A 6646-nucleotide genomic window follows, 5' to 3' on the forward strand; every position below is an offset into this window, starting at 1 on the left:
GTTTATTTTAAAGGTAAGTATTTAGTTTTAAATAGGATTAATTTAGTTAATAAGAATAATATTTATTTAGATGTATTTAATTAATATTTAAGTTAGGGGGTATTAGGGTTATGGTTAGACTTTATTTTACAGGCAAATTTCAATTTATTTTAACTAGGTACAAAAGCTATTAAATAGTTATTAACTATTTAATAGCTACCTCGATAAAATAAAGTCAAATTTACCTGTAAAATAAAAACTAACCTAAGTTTCACCTAACACTACACTATCATTAAATAAATTATTCCTATTTAAAAATAAATACTTACCTGTAAAATAAACCCTAAGATAGCTACAATTTAATTAATAATTACATTGTAGCTATTTTAGGATGTATATTTATTTTACAGGTAACTTTGTATTTATTTTAACTAGGTAGAATAGTTATTAAATAGTTATTAACTATTTAATAACTACCTAGCTAAAAGAAATACAAATTTACCTGTAAAATAAATCCTAACCTAAGTTACAATTAAACCTAACACTACACTATCATTAAATAAATTAAATGAATTAACTACAAATACCTACAATTAAATAAACTAACTAAAGTACCAAAAATAAAAAAAAACTAAGTTACAAAAAATAAAAAAATATTACAAGATTTTTAATCTAATTACACCTAATCTAAGCCCCCTAATAAAATAACAAAAAACCCCAAAATAAAAAAATGCCCTACCCTATTCTAAATTACAAAAGTTAACAGCTCTATTACCTTACCAGCCCTTAAAAGGGCCTTTTGCGGGGCATGCCCCAAAGTAAACAGCTCTTTTGCATGTAAAAATAAAATACAACCCCCCCAACATTAAAACCCACCACCCACATACCCCTACTCTAACCCACCCAAACCCCCTTAAAAAAAACTAACACTAACCCCCTGAAGATCATCCTACCTTTAGCCGTCTTCAGCCAGCCGACCACCAATGAAACAGAAGAGGACATCCGCAGCGGCCAAAGTCATCATCCAAGGGGCGCTGAAGAGGTCTTCCATCCGATAGAAGTCTTCATCCATGCGGTGTCTTCAATCTTCATCAATCCGGAGCGGAGCCTTCTTCAAACGAGCCGACGCGGAGCCATCCTCTTCCAACGACGCCTACCCGACGAATGGATATTCCTTTAAGTGACGTCATCCAAGATTCTATCAGCAAATCGGAATTAAGGTAGGAAAAATCTGATTGGCTGATGCAATCAGCCAATCAGATTGAGCTCGCATTCTATTGGCTGATCCGAACAGCCAATAGAATGCAATCTCAATCTGCTTGGCTGATTGGATCAGCCAATCGGATTGAACTTGAATCTGATTGGCTGATTGCATCATCCAATCAGATTTTTCCTACCTTAATTCTGATTGGCTGATAGAATCCTATCAGCCAATCGGAATTCGAGGGACGCCATCTTGGATGACGTCACTTAAAGGAATATCCATTCGTCGGGTAGGCGTCGTTGGAAGAGGATGGCTCCGCGTCGGCTCGTTTGAAGAAGGCTCCGCTCCGGATGGATGAAGATTGAAGACGCCGCATGGATGAAGACTTCTATCGGATGGAAGACCTCTTCAGCGCCCCTTGGAAGATGACTTCGGCCGCTGCGGATATCCTCTTCTGTTCCATTGGTGGTCGGCTGGCTGAAGAAAACTCAAGGTAGGGAGATCTTCAGGGGGTTAGTGTTAGGTTTTTTTTAAGGGGGGTTTGGGTGGGTTAGAGTAGGGGTATGTGGGTGGTGGGTTTTAATGTTGGGGGGGGTTGTATTTTATTTTTACATGCAAAAGAGCTGTTTACTTTGGGGCATGCCCCGCAAAAGGGCCTTTTATGGGCTGGTAAGGTAATAGAGCTGTTAACTTTTGTAATTTAGAATAGGGTAGGGCATTTTTTTATTTGGGGGGGCTTAGTTATTTTATTAGGGGGCTTAGATTAGGTGTAATTAGATTAAAAATCTTGTAATATTTTTTTATTTTTTGTAACTTAGTTTTTTTTATTTTTGGTACTTTAGTTAGTTTATTTAATTGTATTTAATTGTAGGTATTTGTAGTTGAAAGGACAGTAAACACCAGAATTTTTGTTGTTTAAAAATGTAGATAATCTCTTTATTACCCATTCCCCTCGTTTTGCATAACCAACACAGTTATAATAATATACTTTTTACCTCTGTGATTACCTTGTATCTAAGCCTCTACAAACTGCCCCCTTGTTTCAGTTCTTTTGACAGACTTGCATTTTTAGCCAATCAGTGCTGACTCCTAGGAGCTTCACGTGCCCGAGCTCAATGTTATCTATGTGAAACACATGAACGAACGCCCTCTAGTGGTGAAAAACTGTTAAAATGCTTTCAGATTAGAGGGCGGCCTTCAAGGTCTAAGAAGCTAGCATATGAACCTCGTAGGTTTAGCTTTCAACTAAGAATGCCAAGAAAACTAAGCAAAATTGGTAATAAAAGTAAATTGGAAAGTTGTTTAAAATTACATGCCCTATTTAAATCATGAAAGTTTTTTTTTACTTGACTGTCCCTTTAATTAATTTAATTTATTTAATTTATTTAATGATAGTGTAGTGTTAGGTTTAATTGTAACTTAGGTTAGGATGTATTTCTTTTAGCTAGAATAATAGTAATAACTATTTAATAACTATTCTACCTAAATAAAAAGAGAGAAGCGCTCAACCTGGGAACGAACAATAGCATAATAGCTTGTTCTATGGCTAGTTACCACCCAAGAAGCAGCCTCTTTTTGCTCAATATGTGCCTTTCACAGAGAAGAACTTTCCTGTAGCATATCAGTCTGATCCTGACTTCACAGTACAGTCCAGCCCCGAAATACCAGGCAATCCCTCTCTGAACGAGAGAAACAGCAAAACCCCAGACGTACATTTCGGCCTATTGTGGGCCTCGTCAGTGAGGGGCAGCCATATCCCTCTAGGCACACTGAGCAACGGGTCCACGTCTGGATTCCCGCATCACACTTAGGGAGACTTCCCTAAGTGTCATAATTTGCATAAATAAAAAGAGAGAAGCGCTCAACCTGGGAACGAACAATAGCATAATAGCTTGTTCTATGGCTAGTTACCACCCAAGAAGCAGCCTCTTTTTGCTCAATATGTGCCTTTCACAGAGAAGAACTTTCCTGTAGCATATCAGTCTGATCCTGACTTCACAGTACAGTCCAGCCCCGAAATACCAGGCAATCCCTCTCTGAACGAGAGAAACAGCAAAACCCCAGACGTACATTTCGGCCTATTGTGGGCCTCGTCAGAGAGGTGCAGCCATATCCCTCTAGGCACACTGAGCAACGGGTCCACGTCTGGATTCCCGCATCACACTTAGGGAGACTTCCCTAAGTGTCATAATTTGCATAAATAAAAAGAGAGAAGCGCTCAACCTGGGAACGAACAATAGCATAATAGCTTGTTCTATGGCTAGTTACCACCCAAGAAGCAGCCTCTTTTTGCTCAATATGTGCCTTTCACAGAGAAGAACTTTCCTGTAGCATATCAGTCTGATCCTGACTTCACAGTACAGTCCAGCCCCGAAATACCAGGCAATCCCTCTCTGAACGAGAGAAACAGCAAAACCCCAGACGTACATTTCGGCCTATTGTGGGCCTCGTCAGTGAGGTGCAGCCATATCCCTCTAGGCACACTGAGCAACGGGTCCACGTCTGGATTCCCGCATCACACTTAGGGAGACTTCCCTAAGTGTCATAATTTGCATAAATAAAAAGAGAGAAGCGCTCAACCTGGGAACGAACAATAGCATAATAGCTTGTTCTATGGCTAGTTACCACCCAAGAAGCAGCCTCTTTTTGCTCAATATGTGCCTTTCACAGAGAAGAACTTTCCTGTAGCATATCAGTCTGATCCTGACTTCACAGTACAGTCCAGCCCCGAAATACCAGGCAATCCCTCTCTGAACGAGAGAAACAGCAAAACCCCAGACGTACATTTCGGCCTATTGTGGGCCTCGTCAGTGAGGTGCAGCCATATCCCTCTAGGCACACTGAGCAACGGGTCCACGTCTGGATTCCCGCATCACACTTAGGGAGACTTCCCTAAGTGTCATAATTTGCATAAATAAAAAGAGAGAAGCGCTCAACCTGGGAACGAACAATAGCATAATAGCTTGTTCTATGGCTAGTTACCACCCAAGAAGCAGCCTCTTTTTGCTCAATATGTGCCTTTCACAGAGAAGAACTTTCCTGTAGCATATCAGTCTGATCCTGACTTCACAGTACAGTCCAGCCCCGAAATACCAGGCAATCCCTCTCTGAACGAGAGAAACAGCAAAACCCCAGACGTACATTTCGGCCTATTGTGGGCCTCGTCAGTGAGGGGCAGCCATATCCCTCTAGGCACACTGAGCAACGGGTCCACGTCTGGATTCCCGCATCACACTTAGGGAGACTTCCCTAAGTGTCATAATTTGCATAAATAAAAAGAGAGAAGCGCTCAACCTGGGAACGAAAAATAGCATAATAGCTTGTTCTATGGCTAGTTACCACCCAAGAAGCAGCCTCTTTTTGCTCAATATGTGCCTTTCACAGAGAAGAACTTTCCTGTAGCATATCAGTCTGATCCTGACTTCACAGTACAGTCCAGCCCCGAAATACCAGGCAATCCCTCTCTGAACGAGAGAAACAGCAAAACCCCAGACGTACATTTCGGCCTATTGTGGGCCTCGTCAGTGAGGTGCAGCCATATCCCTCTAGGCACACTGAGCAACGGGTCCACGTCTGGATTCCCGCATCACACTTAGGGAGACTTCCCTAAGTGTCATAATTTGCATAAATAAAAAGAGAGAAGCGCTCAACCTGGGAACGAACAATAGCATAATAGCTTGTTCTATGGCTAGTTACCACCCAAGAAGCAGCCTCTTTTTGCTCAATATGTGCCTTTCACAGAGAAGAACTTTCCTGTAGCATATCAGTCTGATCCTGACTTCACAGTACAGTCCAGCCCCGAAATACCAGGCAATCCCTCTCTGAACGAGAGAAACAGCAAAACCCCAGACGTACATTTCGGCCTATTGTGGGCCTCGTCAGTGAGGGGCAGCCATATCCCTCTAGGCACACTGAGCAACGGGTCCACGTCTGGATTCCCGCATCACACTTAGGGAGACTTCCCTAAATGTCATAATTTGCATAAATAAAAAGAGAGAAGCGCTCAACCTGGGAACGAACAATAGCATAATAGCTTGTTCTATGGCTAGTTACCACCCAAGAAGCAGCCTCTTTTTGCTCAATATGTGCCTTTCACAGAGAAGAACTTTCCTGTAGCATATCAGTCTGATCCTGACTTCACAGTACAGTCCAGCCCCGAAATACCAGGCAATCCCTCTCTGAACGAGAGAAACAGCAAAACCCCAGACGTACATTTCGGCCTATTGTGGGCCTCGTCAGTGAGGTGCAGCCATATCCCTCTAGGCACACTGAGCAACGGGTCCACGTCTGGATTCCCGCATCACACTTAGGGAGACTTCCCTAAGTGTCATAATTTGCATAAATAAAAAGAGAGAAGCGCTCAACCTGGGAACGAACAATAGCATAATAGCTTGTTCTATGGCTAGTTACCACCCAAGAAGCAGCCTCTTTTTGCTCAATATGTGCCTTTCACAGAGAAGAACTTTCCTGTAGCATATCAGTCTGATCCTGACTTCACAGTACAGTCCAGCCCCGAAATACCAGGCAATCCCTCTCTGAACGAGAGAAACAGCAAAACCCCAGACGTACATTTCGGCCTATTGTGGGCCTCGTCAGTGAGGGGCAGCCATATCCCACTAGGCACACTGAGCAACGGGTCCACGTCTGGATTCCCGCATCACACTTAGGGAGACTTCCCTAAGTGTCATAATTTGCATAAATAAAAAGAGAGAAGCGCTCAACCTGGGAACGAACAATAGCATAATAGCTTGTTCTATGGCTAGTTACCACCCAAGAAGCAGCCTCTTTTTGCTCAATATGTGCCTTTCACAGAGAAGAACTTTCCTGTAGCATATCAGTCTGATCCTGACTTCACAGTACAGTCCAGCCCCGAAATACCAGGCAATCCCTCTCTGAACGAGAGAAACAGCAAAACCCCAGACGTACATTTCGGCCTATTGTGGGCCTCGTCAGTGAGGGGCAGCCATATCCCTCTAGGCACACTGAGCAACGGGTCCACGTCTGGATTCCCGCATCACACTTAGGGAGACTTCCCTAAGTGTCATAATTTGCATAAATAAAAAGAGAGAAGCGCTCAACCTGGGAACGAACAATAGCATAATAGCTTGTTCTATGGCTAGTTACCACCCAAGAAGCAGCCTCTTTTTGCTCAATATGTGCCTTTCACAGAGAAGAACTTTCCTGTAGCATATCAGTCTGATCCTGACTTCACAGTACAGTCCAGCCCCGAAATACCAGGCAATCCCTCTCTGAACGAGAGAAACAGCAAAACCCCAGACGTACATTTCGGCCTATTGTGGGCCTCGTCAGTGAGGTGCAGCCATATCCCTCTAGGCACACTGAGCAACGGGTCCACGTCTGGATTCCCGCATCACACTTAGGGAGACTTCCCTAAGTGTCATAATTTGCATAAATAAAAAGAGAGAAGCGCTCAACCTGGGAACGAACAATAGCATAATAGCT

Source organism: Bombina bombina, chromosome 5 (assembly GCF_027579735.1).
Source record: "Bombina bombina isolate aBomBom1 chromosome 5, aBomBom1.pri, whole genome shotgun sequence".
In the NCBI taxonomy this organism is placed as follows: domain Eukaryota; kingdom Metazoa; phylum Chordata; class Amphibia; order Anura; family Bombinatoridae; genus Bombina; species Bombina bombina.